The sequence below is a fragment of the Tachyglossus aculeatus genome, chromosome 9 (genome assembly GCF_015852505.1).
Source record: "Tachyglossus aculeatus isolate mTacAcu1 chromosome 9, mTacAcu1.pri, whole genome shotgun sequence".
NCBI classification, from domain to species: domain Eukaryota; kingdom Metazoa; phylum Chordata; class Mammalia; order Monotremata; family Tachyglossidae; genus Tachyglossus; species Tachyglossus aculeatus.
In genome coordinates, this window is record NC_052074.1 from 26959669 (window position 1) to 26980496 (window position 20828).

A 20828-nucleotide genomic window follows, 5' to 3' on the forward strand; every position below is an offset into this window, starting at 1 on the left:
TTCACCCTTGCTCTTTTTACTGCGGTTCCCCAATTAGCGACAAATGAAGTCAGATCGTGCAACTCTGCACGAACCCGGTAGGCCAAACACTCTGTCATTCTTCATCTACATTCCTCGGCTCCCCAGGTGGACTCAATTTGCTAAAAACCATTTAAGATCGGACACAACAAGGAAAGTTTAGTGCTGGTGCCAGCCCAGTGGAACCGCGGCCTCTGAAATGGACCAAGTGGGAATAGCAGCAATATATTTATATACACACTCACAGTAGCTGTCCTCCGCAGAGACTCTTTGCTTTCCGGCAGTAGCAGTGAATTGATTGAAGTCATTCATCCTGCCGTTCAGTTCCTCCTGTGATAAGCGGGGCTGGGAAGACAGGCAAAAAAATCCCAGTCAATTGGGAACAGGGAAGAAACCACCCAATTTACCCCATCAATCAATCAATCAAATTTATTGAGCACCTACTATGTGAGTACCTATCTATAAAGGGAAAAAACCCCAAAACCTTGAGAGTCATCATTCCCATTTCTCTTCAGATGCAAAGAGAAACATTCTACCCATTGAAGTTAAATGTTGAGGCTTTTAACATTTTGGTTATATTTTTATTGTTTTTTTTCCATAAAGAGGAATTAAAGACTGAGCTTCTCAAAGAAATGTTGAATCACTTTATTTTCTGGTTTACCTTCTCCCAGAGTGCTTTGCAGAAATGAATAAAGGGGCTGAAGTGGTAAATAGTGTGTCAGTCCAAAAGGGAGAGAGGAATTATGAGGCACAGGAGAGGGAGAAAGGAGTTGAGGGGTCAGAAGGAGAGATTTAAAGAGGCAGGTCCTGACAGAAGGAGGCAGTCAAGAGTGATACATGCAGGAATGAACAAAAACTGTAAGTTGGGGGGGGGGGGGAAAAGGAAATTAACAGAAACTGAGAGGGTGTGTACGAAGGAAGCCACACAGAGAGAAGAGTGAGACTGTGTGTGTTTATGCGTTTGTGCGCACACTTAGAGCAGTTTGGACACTTTGGAGTTAAATTCAAAATTTCTAGCAGAGGAAAAAATGCTTTGACAAAGTTGGGTTCAGAAGACTCTACCTTGTGACCATTTTTCAAAGTGCCTTTTAAAGCCCCTCTGTTGCAGGGGGTCTGAGGAGCCAGGGTTCAGCCGGCAAAATAAAAGCATCTTTCTGGAAGAATACTGCTGGATACCAAATCCAATTCCCCTCGGCCCGCGACCCCGGATCCAAAAAATCTTCTGTGTCTTGAAGGGAGAGATGGGCTAGGTGGATTTCTGGGGAATGATGGAGCCTCTCGCTTCATAAAGTAACTGTGCTGTTAAAGTTCTCTAAGCCAGGCTGATCAGCTGCCTGCCTTCTGAAACCAGGTATTCCCTTTTCCCCCAAGATCATGATACAAGCAAATCCCGCTGCAGGGCTAGATTAACATGGGGATTGTAGAGACTGTAACCTTTGGGTCCTAAACTAAGGCCCCCAGCTGTCCCCCTCAGAGACATATTAAGACTGTGAGCCCCATAAGGCACAGGGACTGTGTTCAACTCAATTTACTTGTATCCACCCTAGCACTTAGTACAGAGCCTGGCACACAGTAAGCACTTAATAATAATAATCATCATTATTATTACTATTACATAACTAGAGCTGTTGTTGCTTCATTTGAATCATATTTACTGAGCACTTACTGCACAGAGAACATTGTACCACGTGCTTGGGAGAGTACAACATAACACAGGGCAGGGTTTGAGAAGAACTCACTTGAGAAGCAGTGTGACCTAGTGGAAAGAGCATGGCCAGAGAGTCAGAGGGTCTGGATTCTAATCCCAGCTGTGCCACTTGCCAGCTGTGTGACCTTCGGCAAGTTGCTTAACTTCTCTGTACCTCAGTTCCTTCATCTGCAAAATGGGGATTCAATACCAGTTCTCCTTCCTACTGAGACAGTGAGCCCCATGTGGTGCCTAATTATCTTGTATCTACTCCAGCACTTAGGACAGTGCTTGGGACATAGGAAGTGCTTAACAAATACCACAATTATTCAGATCTTTCTAGTTCACACCAGAGTCAATTTTTTCATGTCCCAAAATTGCACTAGCACCATTACTACTGTTACCAGTTCATTCAGTCATATTTACTCAGCACCTACTGCATGCAAAGCATTGTACTAGGTGCTATGAATGGTCTGTCTTCTGAAAACAGGCCACCACTCTTCCCTCCTTCAAAGCCTTATTAAGATCACATCTCCTCCTAGAGGACTTTCCCAATTGAGTCCTCTTTTCCCCTACTCCCTATCCCTTCTATGTCATCTATCCACTTGAATCTGTACCCTTCTTGCACTTGATATTCACTCCACCCTCAGCCCCGCAGCTCTTATCTATATCTGTAAATTATGTATTTATATTAATGTCTGTGTCCTCTAGACTGTAAGAATGCTGTGGGCAGTAGGGCTTCAAAGCCCTACTGAGAGCTCACCTCCTCCAGGAGGCTTTCCCAGACTGAGCCCCCTCCTTCCTCTCCCCCCCATCCCCCCCACCCTACCTCCTTCCCCTCCCCACAGCACCTGTATATATGTTTGTACAGATTTATTACTCTATTTTACTTGTACATATTTACTATTCTATTTATTTTATTTTGTTAATATGTTTTGTTTTGCTGTCTGTCTCATCCTTCTAGACTGTGAGCCCGTTGTTGGGTAGGGACCGTCTCTATATGTTGCCAACTTGTACTTCCCAAGCACTTAGTACAGTGCTCTGCACACAGTAAGTGCTCACTAAATATGACTGAATGAATGGGCCTACCATCTCTGGTTTGTAATTTCTACAGTGCTCTGCTAAGTGCTCAGTAAATTCCACTGAATGATGGAGAAAGAGCTCACAGCCCTTTCTCACCCACTCCCATGTTTACGCTAGCATCTCTGGGAGGTCTAGAGAGAAAACTAAATATGAAGCCCAGGCATGTGGACAATAATAATAATAATGATGGTATTTGCTAAGCATTTACTATGTGCCAAGCACTGTTCTAAGCACTGGGATAGATACAAGGTTATCAGGTTGTCTCACATGGGGCTCACAGTCTTAATCCCCACTTTACAGAGCAGTGAAGTGACTTGCCCAAAGTCACAGAGCTGACAAGCGGCAAAGCCAGGATTAGAACCCATGACTTCTGACTCCCAAGCCCGGGGTCTTTACACTAAGCCACACTGCTTCAGCGTCTGAACAGCTGAACATTGGTCAGCCTGTTGTAATGAATTATATTTATTGAGCACTGTAGTAAGTGCTGGAGAGAGTACAAGAGTTGGTTGACACATTCCCTGCCTGCATGAATAGACCATGAGCTTGGGAGTCAGAAGGACCTGGGTTCTAATCCTGACTCCTCCACTTGTCTGCTGTGTGACCTTTCATTCATTCATTCAATCATATTTATTGAGCTCTGTGTGCAGAGCACTGTACTAAGCACGTGGAGAGTACAATTTGCAACAGAGACAGACCTTGAGTAAGTCATTTTGCTGGGCCTCAGCACCTTCATCTGTAAAACGGGGATTAAGACTGTGAACCCCATGTGTGACAAGGACTGTGTTCAACCTGATTAGCTTGAATGTAATCCAGCTCTTAGAACAGTGCTTGGCACGTAGAAAGTGCTTAAATACCATCATCATTAATAAAATAATAAACAAGCCCCCAACAAGCTTATGGTCTAGAGAGGGAGAGAGAGACATTAAACTAAATGATGACGATGTACATAAGTGCTCTGGGAGGCCCCCCTTCCCACCCACCCCTAAAACCTCCAACTCTGACTCCAGATTACCCTTCCTCTGAAAACGATACCCCAGAGCCCCTTCAGAGGGAAGTTATGAGGTTTGGGATCTGGCCACTCCCGTTAAATCTTTAATAAAAAGAGTCGTGACGCTCGGGACTTGTTCACAGAGGGCTTGGGACGCTTAAACACCCCAGCTACGCTCAGGGCTATAATTAACAAGGCCCCAAAGGAAATAGGCAACCAAGTGCACTAACCAGAGGATCAAGTGCCGTTCCTACGTCAGACCTGCCACGCTTCCCCGCCGATTCACCACTTCCTCCCTGTTGACTGGGACGATTGGAAATAAATGGGCTCTTTCCCTGGGATCCTTCTCGTCCACAGGGACTCAGACCCCCTACCCCAACCCCCATTTCTAACCCTTGTCTAGGACACTGGCTCATCAACTTCGGTGGATTCCCACGGCCAGAGAGGATCCCGGCTCTCTCATAAGGTCTGACCATGCAGAGCGGAGATGATATCCTTCTGCTCCACTGGGATTCCTCAGGGTTATTTTTCAAGCTACTTCCCCACGCTCAGCCAGCTTCCCGTCTTCATGTCTCTGGTTCTGCCGTCTGCCTCGCACATTTTTTCCCCTCTCCACATGGTGAGTAATAACCAACTGCTAGACGTCCCTCCCGCGCACCAACTCCCTTCCCCCGGGCCCCTTTTTTGTCCAGTTATTTTTGTTTTCTACTGGATGATCGTCTTTGGGAGAGGATTCTTGCCTGTCTCTTGAATGGGTGGAATCTCCAGCCAACTGCAGGATTCCCTCTGAAACACTTGGGAGAATTGAGTCTAATCTGCAGCTCCTTTGGCCTTAACGGATCCCACAAAAAGGGAGTGAGAGAGAAAAAAAAAACAGGGACAGAGAAAGGGAAATTTTTTTTTACGGTATTTGTTAAGCGCTTGCTATTTGCCAGGCACTGCATTAAGTTCTGGGGTATACAGAAGCTAATCAGGTTGGACACAGTCCATGGCTCATTGGGGTTCGTTTTACAGGTAACTGAGGCAACTGAAGCACAGTGATTTGCCCAAGGTCACACGGCAGAAAAGTGGCAGAGTTGTTATTAGAGTCCAGGTTTTTCTAACTTCCAAGGTCATTCTCTATCCACTAGCCACACTGCTTCTCAATATTAAGAGTGCTAATATGGGAAAGCAGAGTGGCAGAGAGAGAAAGAGAAAGAGAATGAGAGGGACAGAAGGAGAGTGAGGGAGAGGAGAGTTGAGAGAGGAGAATGTGACAAAGGAGAGCAAGAGAGAGAAGGAGAGCATGAGAGAGAGAGAAAGACGGGAGGGGAAAGGAGGGAAAGGGAAAATGTAAGTAATATATCTGAAGAAAGCACAGCTCATTCTCAAGAAGAGTGAATGCGGGAGTGGGACAGTACTATAACCTGTCTAGTCAACAACCTAGGACAAACTACACTGAGCTGTTTACTTATTGCTAACCATCACCTTAGTAGTTGGTCGTTCCCACTTTCCAGATTTGAAAACTCAGGCCAGAGAGGAGAAATAGCTAGCCCACATTCAAGCTTCAATGGTGTCAGAGAGCAAAGACCTTGACACAGTACAACAGAAGTTAAGCATTGCAGTCTATTTACATTATTCAAACACTTGGAAAACAATCACATTAATTGTCAAGGTGATTTAGATGACGTCCCTGCCTTTTTGACTCAGAGTGTGGCTGCCCTATAGCTTGGGTTTGTGAGAGCCAAGGGAGCAATGGGTTTCCAGGATAAATACTACTCTCATGCTCTACCATATGAACCACGGCTCACCCCAGGTCACTAAAGACCTGGGCCACTAGAGCCACAGCCACTTAATGAGCTTGCACAATGGGGGATTCCAAGTAACCGACCTACAGATGACGGGGATGACGAAGAACCCATTCCTGGAGCCTGGGTTCTCTACTTTGCAAAGAGCAGATGAAAAATGATGCTGAATTTTATATCTGGTTTTCCCAGTGTGGAAAGTCAGCCATTTTTATTCTGACCTGGTGTCAGAATAAGCCCACATGTTCAATATGTCTCCAAATCCTATCGGTTCAATCTTCACCACATTACCAAAATCCATCCTTTCCTCTCCATCCAAACTGCTACCATGCAAAACCAAGCACTCCTCCTATCCCTTCTTGATTACTGCATCGGCCACCTTGCTGACCTCCCTGCCTCCTGTGTCTCTCCACTCTGGTCCATACTTCGCTCTGCTGTCCGGATCATCTCTCTGAAAAACCATTCAGCCCATGTTTCCCCACTCCTCAAGAACTTCCAGTGGTTTCCCATCCACTCTGCATCAAACAGAAACTTCTCACCATCATCTCAAGCACCCAATTGTCTTGTCCCCTCCTACCTCACCTCCCAGATTTCCCACTACAACCCAGACCGGACGCTTCATTCATCTAGTGCCAACTGTACTTCGATCTCATCTATCTTACCACTGACCTCTCGTCCACATCCTGCCTCTAGCCTGGAACGCCCACCCCCTTCATATGCGACGATCAGGCTCCCCACCTACTGAAATCACACCTCCCTAAGAGGCCTTCCTCAACTAAGCCCTCATTTTCTCTTCTCCTACTCCCTCCTGCATAACCCTTGCACTAGTATTTGCACTCTTTATTCATCCCTCCCTCAATCCCACAGCACTTAGGTACACACCCATAATTTATTTATATGAATGTCTTTCTCCCCCGGTAGACTGTAAGCTCACTTTGGGCAAGAAACGTATCTACCAACTCTGCTGTATTGTATTTTATTGTACTCTCCCAGGCATTTAGTACAGTGCTCTGCACACAGTAAGTGCTCAGTAAATGCCATTGATTAATTGGTGTAGCACTCTACAATCTAGAAAGGTCATGGTTTGGTTACCAAGGGCTGTTATTGGCCCAGGTGAGTTGAAATTTATTCTTTCAAACTGAGGCAGCAATTTGATGATTTTATTAATAATTATAATGGCACTTGTTAAGCACTTATTACAGTGTTCTGCACACAGTAAGCACTCAATAAATATGATTGAATGAGTGCCAGGCACTGTACAAAGCACTGGGGTGGAAACAAGCAAATCGGGTTGAACAAAGTCCCTGTCCTACATGGGGCTCACAATCTTCATCCCCATTATACAGTTGAGGTAACCGAGGCCCAGAGAAATGAAATGACTTGCCCAAGGTCACACAGCAGACAAGTGGCAGAGCCAGAATTAGAACCCATGACCTTCTAACTCCAAGGCCTGTGCTCCATCCACTAAGCCAAGCTGCTTCTCATGAATTGTACTGGAAATGAGGGCCACCTTCTCCCATAACGCAGCTTGGACAATAACTCATCCAAAGTATAAAACAGTTTGGCCTTCAAGCCTCCGGGTTCCAATCGGGTCACACGGAGAGCAGGAAGAGGCCCCAGAAACAAGCAAATTCTCATAAAATCCCTTGCCAAGCTCTGCAGCTTCTGGGAATGAACTTCAATGCTTAGCCTTGCTCCGCTCTGTGCTCCATGGAAAAATTCATCTTTGGGGGAGAAGAGCTACCGGATCGATTTCAAAATGAGAATCTGAGAGCTCCTTTCGTTGGTTGGAACTCTTCACATGGGTCTAGGAATCTTGGGGTCTTTCCCTGCTCCATCACTAGCTGACTCCTAGAATGAGCTCATTATGCTGCCATTCCTCCAGTTGTAAAACCCAAGAGCATTTGGATAATTAATGCGTTTGAAAAGTTGGATAGAAAGGGAAGAATGAGGCGTGAGGTGGGGAGAGTGAGAGGATGAAAAAGGAGGAGAAAGAGACCAAACCCTTTTTAAATGGCTCTGTCAGTTTTGGGTCTTTTCTTGTTTGGAAAAAAAAAATAAATTCTGCATCCTAGAAATTACAGGCTCCTTAGCATCATCTCTGTGGTTGGAAAAAATGCTCATTTCACTTTTAAAACAAACAATGGAAAGTTGCTTTTCAAGGAGAAATCTTATTAGCCCAAGTCCAAGGAAATCCGCGGAAAATTTTAGCAAGATCTGCGGGGATTTCTGCGTCTTTTGCAGAATAGCTGTGGGAATTCACTGGGGACTTTTCTGCTTCCTTCCCCATCATTGCTGACAGGATTATATGTAGGATAAAAATAATGTCACTCCCTCCCAACCCTCCTCAAAAATCCCTGAGCTTTACAGAACACTTCACATTCGGGAGGAAACCACTCAGACATGAAAGTTCAGAGAATATTCTTAACACAAATAAACAGCAAGGGAAAAACATGTAGGAAAACAAGTACGATCAGACAAAGCCACAAATTAAGATCACAGCAGTCTAGGGCTGGGATTCAGGGCTCTGTCTGTGAAACCTCTTCCAGGAAGTGATCTCACTGTCCCTTGCGACACACATTCAAAGAGCTCTGGTTTGCAGGTTCTGCTCTTTAAAGGGGATCCTTATGTTACAGTCCTAACCCAAGCTAGGCCAAAATGTCAGGGCCCCTAGAACAGTTCCAGAACATTGGAGGCACTGGATTTGTTTGGAAGACGATGTCCCACTATCGATGCTAAGGACGGATGTGGGTGGAGAGAGCGCTACTGAAAACTAAATCCTGAAACCGCATGTCACCTGGCAGTTGTAATAATAACAATAATAATAATTGGGATATTTGTTAAGCGCGTACTACGTGCCAGGCACCGTACTAGACCCTGAGGTGGATTCAAGCAAGTCAGGTTGGACACAGTCCCCACCCCACAAGGGGCTCATACTCTCAATCCCCATTTTACAGATGAGGGAACTGAGGCCCAGAGAAGTGAAGTGACTTGCCTGAAGTCACACAGCAGACAAGTGGCAGAGCCAGGATTAGATCCCATGACCTTCTGGCTCCCAGACCCGGGCTTTAGCCACTAAGCCATGCTGTTTCTGTATCCGGCTCCTTAAGATGTGATGCCGTGTTCGGGTTTGGGATGGTCTCGGTCATTTCTTCTGAGAGTTCCTGATCTTATTATGACTGGATTCTGACTGAGTTACTAAAACCGGCTTCAATCCAGGCTCCTAACTCAGAGTCAGGTTCCTGAGGTGTTTGGTTTAGCTCTGTGGCCTGGCCAGCCAAAATAAGGTTACTAAAAAAGTGTGGGAACCTCCCGTCACCCCCACCTCCACCACCCAACTCCAACAAATTGCTTAACCAATTCAAGTGTTCCCAACCCATTTGAGAGTTAATTGGATTGACAGGGGCTCATAATTCTAGCCAGAGAGGCCCAAATTCTAAGCTCCCTCTAGACTGTAAGCTTACTGTGGACAGGGAACGTGCCTACCAACTCTGTTGTAGTGTACTCTCCCAAGCACTTACTACAGTGTTCTGCCCATAGTGAGTGCTCAACTAATATGACTGATTGATCCCTTCCCTTTGAGCATGTCTAGCCCAATAATAATGATGATGATGGCATTTATTAAGCACTTACTATGTGCAAAGCACTGTTCTAAGCTCTGGGGGGATACAAGGTGACCAGGTTGTCCCACGTGGAGCTCACAGTCTTAATCCCCATTTTACAGATGAGGTAACTGAGGCTCAGAGAACTGAAGTGACTTGCCCAAAGCCACACAGTTGACAAGTGGCAGAGCCGGGATTAGAACCCAATACACCCCTCCCCTTCTTAGGGGAAAACTGCCTGCCCAAAAGTATAGAAACCTGTGGCTTATTCTTCTCCAGGTATCTTTCAGACTTCAAGTCTGTCCCTCGTCCAGACTGAGAATCTAACACGCTTGGAGCTATGATTAATTAATATTAAGAATGTCATTCATTACGCATTTTCTAGGTTCAAAGCACTGTGCTAAGCACTGGGTAGAGACAAGATAATGATGTAGTACACAGCCTCTGTCCCATACCAGGCCTCACCGTATGAGGAAGGAAAAAGAGTTATATTATCCCCATTTTATGGATGAAGGAAGAACAGATATATTATCCCCAAATTTATGGATGAGGTTACCAATTACATTATGCTGTCCTTTCCAGAATGCTTAGTACAGTGCTCTGCACCCAATAAACACTCCATAAATCCTACTTACTGTGATCCCCAAGGAAGATCCGATTATCTAGTATCTACCCAGCACTTTGAACAGTGCTTGGACCACAGTGAGAGCTAAAGGCAGTAATAATTATTATAATAAATAACACCAATTGACTGATGAGGAAACAGAGGCACAGAGGAATTAAGGGACTGTTCAAGGTCCCGCAAGAGGGAAGTGGCAGAGCCGGGACTAGAACCTGGAACTCCTAGCTTTCCTTCACACTTTTCACTAGGCCTCTCTGAGATGATCCTTGGCCCCGCTGGTCTTCCACAGTTCGGCAGATGGGGATGCAATCTAGGAGAGGTGGCTGACGCTGGAATTGGGCTTTGCCCACCACGAGCAACAGTTGGAAGTCACCCAAAGCTCAGTGGGAGCAGCAGAACTCCAAGGCAAGTCACATCACTTCTCTGGGACTCAGTTTCCTCATCTGTAAAATGGGGATCAACACTTGTGGGACAGACACTGTGTCCAATCTGATCTACCCCAGGGCTTAGTACAGTGGCTGATACACTAGATACACACAGACACAAATACCGTTACAAAAAAAAAAATACTTTATCTTGTAACCATAGGACACTCTCGGGCTCTTGTGGCTGGAGTCTCGTCTTTGTATTCCTCTCCCCGAGCTGATTTCCCTAATTTTCACACTGACATTGGAGTAGGATGTCGTGTTATTCACTAAAACAATCTGCCCGGCAAAAGCCACGGGGTTTAAAACTGGGAAGGAAGTGAGATTAAGGTGGGTAGAACCAATTTACAAGGGGAGACAAATAAGGTTCTGAGGGGCTAGTGGTTTGATCAGCACTAGAGCCCCCAAAATCCTTAAAACTGACCAAGCCCAGCCAGCCAGACTGAAATGGCCTCACCGCTTTGAGACATTTATGAGCCTGACTAGAGGTAACAGGGAGTTCTGCAGAGGGGTATTCTCCCTTGAAAGCAAGGAGAAGTGAAGAAATGATCTGGATCGGCCCAGAAAGTCATTTCCAAAGAACTTGCCAATAATAATTATAATAATAATAATGGCATTTATTAAGCGCTTACTATGTGTAAAGCACTGTTCTAAGCACTGGGGAGGTTACAAGGTGATCAGGTTGTCCCACAGGGGGCTCACAATCTTAATCCCCATTTTACAGATGAGGTAACTGAGGCCCAGAGAAGTTAAGTGACTTTCCCAAAGTCACACAGCTGACAGTTGGCGGTTCTCTTCTGCTACCGGGCTTTATTTTGAAAACAGATGATGTAGTAAGTAGATGGACATTTGCAGTCTGGCAGATTCAGAAATGCTCTGTTGAAACTTAGGGAGTGTGACCCAACTAAAGCTTTCAAATGACCAAAACAGAATACACATAAAGGGGGTGGGAGAGAGGGAGGTTGTGGGAGAATCAGAGAGAAGAGAGAGAGAATCCGTTGGGGGGGGGGGGGGGGAATCAGTGGGAGGGTGAGGAGAGAAAAAGAGAATCAACAAGGGGAGAGAATCAGTGTGGGGGGGAGAGAGAAAGAAACAGCAGGAGACGGAATCAGAGGGTGGGAGAGAGAGAGAGAATCAGTGTAGGGAAGAGAATCAATGTGGGAGAGAGAATCCGTGCTGGGGGGAGAGAATGAGAACTAGGGAGAGAGAATGAGAACAAGGATCAGGGAGAGAGAATGAGGATCAGGGAGAGACAATGAAGATCAGAAAGAGAGCGAGAGAGTGCAAGTAATCTACTACAGGGCAAGGGCAGGAACACACATGCGTTGGCACAATTGGCAGCTAAAGGAAGCTCACTTCGACATGAGCTCTTTGTGTCCCAGGGCACAGGCTAGTCATCAAATGTTTCCCTGAGGCTCCCGGGATTCCCCGAGCTCACACCGGGGACACCTGTGGCTCTGGGCTGCAGCCTTCATGGTGTGCAGTCCTCAAAGGCACATTAGGCCTCACTTCAGAGAGGTGGAGGAGTTCTCTTTTCTTTTCAAATTCACCTCCTCCACACTTACACCTTGGCTCCGTGTTTACCTACCCTTTAGCCTCCGTCAGATGGGAAACTCCCTTCAATTCTAGGATTCTGTGGATCTATCTGGGGCAGTCTCTCCGACTCACACCCCTTCCCCACCCCCTCCTCAGATGCTAATTATCCTTTGGCACAAACTTGGGGGGAAACGCAATCCCAAGAGGCTCCTCCAACCCAACCCTCTGCCCGTTTCAAAAGAGTCCAAATTCTCGGGGACACTCAGAGTAAATGGTGAGAATTGGCTCAAGGCTGAGTGTATCTTCCACGACGCTTCTAGAGAAGAAGTCTGGCACAGTGGAAAGAACGAGGGGCCTAGGAGCCAGAGGCTCTGGATTCTAATCCCACTTTCCTGCTGTGTGACCTTGGGCTCCTCATTTAACTTTTCTGTGCCTCAGTTCTTTCTCTGTAAAATGGGGATTCAATACCCGTTCTTCCTCATGTCTAGACTCGAAGCCTGGTGAGAAAGGAGGAACTGGGTTCAACCTGATTATCTACCCCAGCACTTAATGCTTGACATAGGTGCTTAACAAATACTACTATTATTATTACTATTAGAGAAACGTAGGATTGGGTGGCAGAAAAATGAGCAGATGGTTCCTAAATTATAGGGGCAGCCACACTTCTGTACTGTACCTACCTCTGACTGTATTTTCTCTTAACCCCTCTAACTCTAACCCACTCACTCATTCAATCATATTTATTGAGCGCTTACTGCATGCAGAACACTGTACTAAGCGCTTGGGAAGTACAAGTGGACAACATATATAGAGATGGTCCCTACCCAGCAATGGGCTCACAGTCTAGAAGGGGGAGACAGACAACAAAACAAAACGTGTGGACAGGTGTCAAGTAGGCCATACTTCACTCCGCTGCCTGGTTTGTGATTCTGAAAAAAACATTCTGCACATTTCCCACTCTTCATAATCCTCCAACTGCTGCCTACCCACCATCTCAAACTGAAAGCCCTTTTCATCAGCTTTAAGGTACTCAATTGACTCTCCCTCTAATCTTCTACTAGAATCCAGTCTGCACACTTAATAATAATAATGATGATAATGATGGCACTTATTAAGTGCTTACTATGTGCAAAACACTGTTCTAAGCGCTTGGGAGGTTACAAGGTGATCAGGTTGTCCCACGTGGGGCTCACAGTCTGAATCCCCGTTTTACAGATGAGGTAACAGGCACAGAGAAGTTAAGTGACTTGCCCAAAGTCGCACAGCTGACAAGTGGGGGAGCCGGGATTTGAACCCATGACCTCTGACTCCAAAGCCCGGGCTCTTTCCACTGAGCCATGCTGCTTCGCTGAGCCACACTTCACTCCTTTACACCAGTCCGGTCCTCCATCTCATCTCTCTCTCTGACCACCTCTTGTTCACCTCCTCTCTTTAGCCTGGAACTCCCTTCCCCTTCATATCCAACAGCTAAAACTCTTCTCTCTTCAAAGCTTGACTAAAGTCATAAAATCGTATCTCCTCCAAGAAGCATATTCTTGTGGGCAAGGATCATGCCTTTAAATTCTATTGCATTGTCCTCTACCGAGTGCACAGTACAATGCTCTACACACAGTAAGTGCTCAAAAAATACCACTACTGATTTATCCCATGCTTAAAGGGAAATGAGGATCCATAAGAGATAAATTATCCCTAAACATCTAGGTAAGGGGAGGAAAGGCGGAAAGACTTTTGCTCCCGTGAAATTCCGGAGAGGTGAAGGCTGTGGAGACTTAAGAAGAAGCAGGATATAAAACCTCTCTTGCTCAGTCTTTCCTTCTGGCTCTTCCTAAGTGTTTCCAAAAGCTCTCAAACCTGCACAGCATACAAGTATGAATCATTTCCCGGCATGCCACCGGGGATGATCCTAATATCCTTTCACAGTATGAGATGGGGTTGGGGCTTGGGGGCCCGAAGCAGCGTCTACAAGAGGCTTCAGGGTCAACCAAACCAGCACTCCATCATCTCTACTCCATGGCCCTCCATTGCCTATGACTCCATGACCCTAAATTTGCTTCACTACATGATGTTATGGACTGCCCGGTATTGGAACTTCAAGGAAGACAAATGTTTCTCGCAAGGAAAAGGGGAACTTTGAGAACCCCTGCAGTGTGCCAAGATAGCCTGCGCCGTGTAATAATCTCCGAGATTCCACCGCGCTGATGCATTTGATCTTGAACTCTCCCCATTCATTTTGCTATCTCAATTCATCTGGGAAAACGAGGTCTGCCTGTTAAGCATTACATGGCATCCGAGCCTCTTCTGCTGCACAGCCGATCGCGGAATCTTCCCAGGGAAGCTCCCATGGGGAGATGTAACAACTCGGCAACGTTCACCGCAGTGGCCACGTGCAGTCATTTATCAAAAAGGCTCAACTGGGGAAAGTTGGGCCCTGCTCAACGACCGGCATGAGGCAATCGAGTAACCCAAGGGATATTTGTGCTGACTCCAAAAGAGAGACTACAATCCCCGGTTACATTTCAGCCAAGAAGAACAGGTCGGCATTTGGTTTCCAGGTTGTAACCTGAACGGACACGTCTTCTCGCATATGATACAATGAGGGGCAGAGACAGAAGGGAAGAGGAAAACAAATCAAAGGGGAAAAGTTTCCTCCCTCTGGCTGTGCCCAAGTTAAAAAGAAGGGATGGCTACTCTCTTCTTCTTCTTCTGGCCCAAACCTCAGGAGAAAGGGCCTGATGCATATCTGAAAGTCGTAGCCCTGCTGCATCTTGTGGAAGTGAAACTCAGCAGAGCCAAGGTTAAACTAAATGACAGAGTGCAGTAGCATGTGATAATTATTGTTATTATCATTATGTATTTGTTAAGGGCTATGTGCCAGGCACCGTACTAAGCACTGGGGTGGATATAAGCAAATCAGGTTGAATTTGTCCCACGTGGGGCTCACAGTCTCGATCCCCATTTTACAGATGAGGTAACTGCGTTGAGCAATGGGGAAAAGTACACTAGAGGATAACTTAAAGGGGCATCTTGGCCTTAAAAACGATTGTGGTATTTAAGTTTGTATCAAACGCTGTACTGAGCACTGAGTAAATACAAGTTATCACATCAGACACAGTTCCTGTCTAACGTGAAGCTCACGGTCCAAGGGGAAGGGCAAATAGGTACGTATTCCCTATTTTATAAATGAGGAACTGAGGCACTGAAAAGTTAAATGATTTGTCCAAGGACACACAATAGGCATGTGGCAGAGTTATAATTAGAACCCAGATCCTCTGACCCCAGGCCTGAGCTCTTTCCACTAGGTTATGCTGGGGACTCACAAGAAAAGCAGCATGCCCTAGTGGATAGAGAACTAGAGCCTGGGAGTCAGAAGGGCTGGAGTTCTAATCCCGACTCCACCCCACGTCTGCTGTGTGACCCTGGGCACATCACCTCCCATCTCTGTGCCTCAGTTCCCTTATGTGTAAAATGGGGATTAGGATGTGGGACGGCGACCATTTCCAATCTGATTATCTTGTAGCTACCTCAGCACTTAGTGCAGTGCCTAGCACAGAGTAAGCATTTAAGCAGCGTGGCTCAGTGGACAGAGCACGGGCTTTGGAGTCAGACGTCATGGATTCAAATCCCGGCTCCTCCAATTTTCAGCTGTGTGACTTTGGGCAAGTCACTTCACTGTGTCTCAGGTACCTCATCTGTAAAATGGGGATTAAGACTGTGAGCCCCTTGTGGGACAACCTGAGCACCTTGTAACCTCCCCAGTGCTTAGAACAGTGCTTTGCACATAGTAAGCACTTAATAAATGCCATCATTCAGCATTTAACAAATACCATAAAAGTGCGTAGGCAAGTGCGTATATAATATACATATGTACATATACATTTTACCAACCCTATTACGTCCAAGCCCCTATACAAATCTCCCTTTCCATCCTCCTCCTAGCTGGCATTTATTTTGGCAGCCAGTTTGGGGTACTGTGGTTTTAAGGACAGCTTGAGCTTGGAATGTAGGAGATGATGATGGGTCTACCATTCTACTCCACACGTGGCCATGGGGTCTGAAAATTTCTTAGCTCCCTCTGTTGCAGCATGGTGTGATCAAGGGAATGCCAGCGCATCCAGTATTTTTCTTCTTTTGTTCGCCAGGCATACAACCGTGCTTGGCTTTGCGTGGTGGTTGGTGCGTTAGAGTAGAAAATACGATCGAATGAATGAATGAAAAACAAGGCTGTCAGGGTGGAATTTGCCATTCCCATATGGCTCAATGTCTTCCCTCCATTAGGAGATGGACGGGAGAGGTTTCCAACTCTAGCATCGGTGGGAACCCCATGTGGGACAGGGACTGTGTCATCTATTCATTCAATTGTATTTATTGAGTGCTTACCGTGTGCAGAGCACTGTACTAAGCACTTGGAAAGTACAATTCAGCAACAAATAGAGACAATCCCTACCCAACAACGGGTATCCTATCTGACTATCTTGCATCTACCTCAGTAATAATAATAATAATGATAATAATGAAGGCATTTATTAAGCACTATGTGCAAAGCACTGTTCTAAGTGCTGGGGAGGTTACAAGGTGATCAGGTTGTCCTACTGTCTTAATCCCCATTTTACAGATGAGGAACTGAGGCACAGAGAAGTTCAGTGACTTGCCCAAGGTCACACAGCTGACAATTGGCAGAGCCGGGATTTGAACCCATGACCGCTGACTCCAAAGCCTGTGCTCTTTCCATTGAGCCATGCTGCTTCTCGATAATAATAATAATAAATATTATTTATATGATAATAAATATTCATACAACACATTATAATATTTATAATACATAATATTATTAAATAAATAATAGATTATTATTATTATTACAGTATTTGTAAAGCACTTACTACATGTCAAGCACTGTACTAAGCACTGAGGTGGACACAAGCAAATCGGGTTGGACACAGTTCCTGTCCCACTTGGGGTTCACAGTCAATCACCATTTTACAGATGAGGTAACAGGCACAGAGAATAATAATAATAATAGTATTTATTAAGCACTTACTACGTGCAAAGCACTGTTCTAAGTGCTGGGGAGGTTACAAGGTGATCACGTTGTCCCACGGGGGGCTCACAGTCTTCACCTCCATTTTACAGATGAGGGAACTGAGGCCCAGAGAAGTTTAGTGACTTGTCCAAGGTCACACAGCAGACAAGTGGTGGAGCCAGGATTAGAACCTATGGTCTTCGAACTCCCAAGCCCGTGCTCCATCCACTCTGCCATGCTGCTTCTCCAATCAATGCTATTTATTGAGCACTTACTGTGTACAGAGCACTGTCCTAAGCTCTTGGGAAAGTACAATAGAATTGGAAGAAGCAATCCCTGCTCACAAGGAGCTCATAGTGCGTGGTACATACTAAGTGTTTAAATACCACAAACAGCTCATTGTTCATTTATATTTACTGAGCACTTGCTATGTGCTGAGCACTGTACTAAGCGCTTGGCAGAGTACACTATAACAATAAACACATTCCCTGCCCACAGTTAGTTTCCAGTCTACAGTTTACTTATCTGTCTCAGAGCTCCTGCAATGAGTTTGTCTAGATCTTTATAGATTATAGACTGTTTCTCACCACCCTGATCGGATGTGAGCCCGCTGTCGGGTAGGGACCGTCTCTATATGTTGCCAACTTGTACTTCCCAAGCGCTTAGTACAGTGCTCTGCACACAGTAAGCGCTCAATAAATACGACAATGAATGAATTCCACTTTTGCCTCCAACTGGGCATCCCTGCCGCCACCCCCACCCTTTTCCCTAAAATATTCCTGCTCCCTGTGCCCCAGTAATGTGTGGAGAAGGAGAAGCAATCTGTTGGGGTGCCAAGCTGAATGCCATCTGAGGGCTAGTGGAGATTTCCTTCAGATTTCTCCCAGATGTAGATTCCTGCAGGCTGAGTCTTGCAATTCCTGAGTGGTGGGCGCCTGCCTCTGGAATGGAGATTTTTTTTCCCCCGATTTGTCACAGGGGATGCAGATCAGGGAACAATGTGTGGCCACCCACAGAGCACACAGAGGTGCATGGAAATGGATCATTGGTCTAGCAATAAAAATTGTGTTACTAAGTGTTTACAATGAGCCAAGCCCTGTAATAAATTCTGGGGTAGATATGAGATAACCCCTGTCCCACATGGGTCTCTCAGTCTAAGAAGGAGGGAGAACTGGTATTGAATCCCCATTTTATAGATGAGGAAGCCGAGGAACAGAGAAGTCATATATACTTCAAGGATACACAACAGGCAAGTGGCGGAGCTGGGATTTAGAACCCAGGTCCTCTGACTTCCAGGACCGTGTTCTTTAATTAATCAACTGTATTTACTGAGCTCTTACTATGTGTAGAGCACTGTACTGAGTGCTTGGGAGAATACAACACAATTAGCAGACATGTTCTCTGGTCATAACAAGTTTACAGTCTAGCGGGGGAAGACAGACAGAAATTCCACTAGGCCACGCTTCTTCCCAGCTAGTCTGGTGCAAACCTCCTACGATCAGACATTCATGTCAGATCTGCTTAAGGAGGCCCATGTCTCATTCAGAAGGCTGGTTTGGCCTACTTCAGTCCTAGACTTTTTTTTTCCTCCTCTCCCTGCCCTCTCTCCCCCACCAAAGTGGGGGAATAAATGAAATCTCCTTCAGACCAAGAGCAGTGGGGCAAAGCAAACATACTTCAATTTTGGTCTCCTTCCCCTTCTCCCCATTCGATATGTGCACTGCAGCTTTGGGAAATGATTTTTTTTCCCCCTTCTTTGTGTGAGTAACAGATGCTTTTCACATCTGGCAAAATTAGTGGATCTGCCCCAAAGGAAATAGTGAATTTGTTTCATCTTGTACATTTTTTTTTCTTTTAAAGGAAAAAGTAAAGCCCATTTCAGCAGTTTCCATCAGGGCCAAATTAGGGAACCTTTCCATAAAGGGAACCCACCGAAGCCGTGGGCCTGCAAAGCTAAATAACCTTTTTGAGCATCTCGTCGGCCGAGTGAAGGCGAGCCAAGTTTTCCTCTTCCCTTCCCACAGACAAGGACCTAAACGCCACCTTTGAGAGGGGCTGTAGTCCGTCAAACTAGAGCCCATTAAATGCTAACTTCCGTCTAGTTTTCTTCTCAGAGTAGCTTCCTACTGCCCCCAATAATAATAATGAGGGTATCTGTTAAGCACTTACTATGTGCCAAGCACTGTTCTAAGCACTGTTCTAAGGTAATTGGGCTGTCCCATGTAGGGCTCACAATCTTACTCCCCATTTTACAGATGAGGTAACTGAGGCACAGAAAAGTTAAGTGACTTGTCCAAGGTCACACAGCTGATAAATGGCGGAGCCGGGATTAGAACCCACGACCTCTGACTCCCAAGCCCGTGTTCTTGCGACTAAGCCATGCTACTTCTGCCCCAATTACAGTGATCCTGCCCACATCGTACAAGACTCAGCCCTTCCAGGTGGGCTGCCCACCCAGACTACCAATCACGGGGAACGCTTCAGTGAGACAGGAAATTGGGTCCCTGCATCCTCAGGCTCCCTTCCTTAAATTCCAGGCCTCAGTGGATCACTTGGCCTACCCTGACTTGAGGTGCCCTCGCGACTGTTGTCTGCTTCAGCATCTGTTCCAGGCCCGGGCTTGGTGAGCATGGTCCCCTTGGGATCGCTCTGCTTCCAAACAAAAGGTAAAAAAAAAACCCAAAACAACAACCCTGCCAGGATGGAGAGGATTTCAGTTCCCCTTTCCTGAGCTGCATTTCGTGACTTCCCAAGAAGGGAGAGTGATCTGCCTGTCACATACTCTGAATTCTTTTGAAACTTTTCTGTACTTTCCAGGCATTAAGTAAACGAACTTGCTCCAGACGCCCACCTCTCCTCGGCTCCTGGAAGGAACTGGCCGAGGAGGAGGTGAGGCTAAAGCCGTTCTGTGCCTTCAAGCTCCAAGGCCGGCTGGAAGCAATCGGCAACGGAAACGCTATCGCTCTCCCCAGGAATGCACGAGGTCTCAAGGGGACATCGGAGGCAGAACTGGAATGGGTGTATTGTCCAAGGTCAGTTCAATCCATCGATTAAAAAAAATTAATTGGTGGCATTTATTGAGTGCTTACCGTGGGCAGATCACTGTGCTAAATCCTTGGGAGAGTACACTAACATTTTCTGCCCACATTGGACAATCAATGACTTCATACCTGCAGCAGAGTTGTGGAATGGGTCATTAGTATTAAGACAGAATAGGGTGGAGCGTGGGGACAGTAGGCTGATGCTGCTTTAAGTGAATGGAAGAGGAATCACCATCATTCCCTGCTGTCGGATTGCCTGGCGTATAACTGGCCCTGAAGCTGTTCTGCCCCTTCTTCACCACTTCACCTTCCTATCACTCACTGTCTGCTGCTTCTACCTAATAATAATTGTGGCATTTGTTGAGCATTAACTATGTGTCAGGCATAGTTCTAAGACAGAGGGGTAAATAGAGCTAATCAGGTTGGGCACAGTCCCTGTCCCACATGGGTCTCATAGCCTCAATCCCCATTTTACAGATGAGGGAACTGAAGCCCAGAGAATAGTAATAATAATAATAACAATAATGACATTTATTAAGTGCTTACTATGTGCAAAGCACTATTCTAAGCACTGGTGAGGTGAACAGTAATAATAATAATAACAATAATGACATTTATTAAGTGCTTACTATGTGTAAAGCACTATTCTAAGCGCTGGTGAGGTTACAAGGTGATCAGGTTGTCCCACGGGGGGTTCACAGTCTTAATCCCCATTTTACAGATGGGGTAACAGGCACACAGAAATGAACTGACTTGCCCAAAGTCACACAGCTGACAAGTGGCGGAGCTGGGATTTGAACCCATGACCTCTGACTCCAAAGCCCAGGCTCCTTCCACTGAGCCAAGCTGTTTCTCTAAGTGACTTGCCCAGGTCACATAACAGACAAGCGATGGAGCTGGGGTTAGAACCCATGTCCTCTGTCTCCCAGGCCTGTGCTCTTTCCAATATGCCGGGCTGCTTCCAGCTGATCTGTCCATGTGGAGGGTGGCAGGTGGTTTGCCTAGGTACCAGGAAAAACGCA

The 20828-nt window shown here is 46.0% G+C and overlaps 1 long non-coding RNA gene across 1 annotated transcript in view; it reads right to left on the reverse strand.

The window, feature by feature from the left end:
* Window positions 1–291: 291 nt before the first annotated feature.
* Window positions 292–20828, reverse strand: part of LOC119932101 — an 81520-nt gene continuing 60983 nt past the window's right edge. The window contains exon 3 of the long non-coding RNA XR_005452283.1: window positions 292–363. This is a non-coding gene — a long non-coding RNA (uncharacterized LOC119932101). The remainder of the gene's footprint in view (window positions 364–20828) is intronic.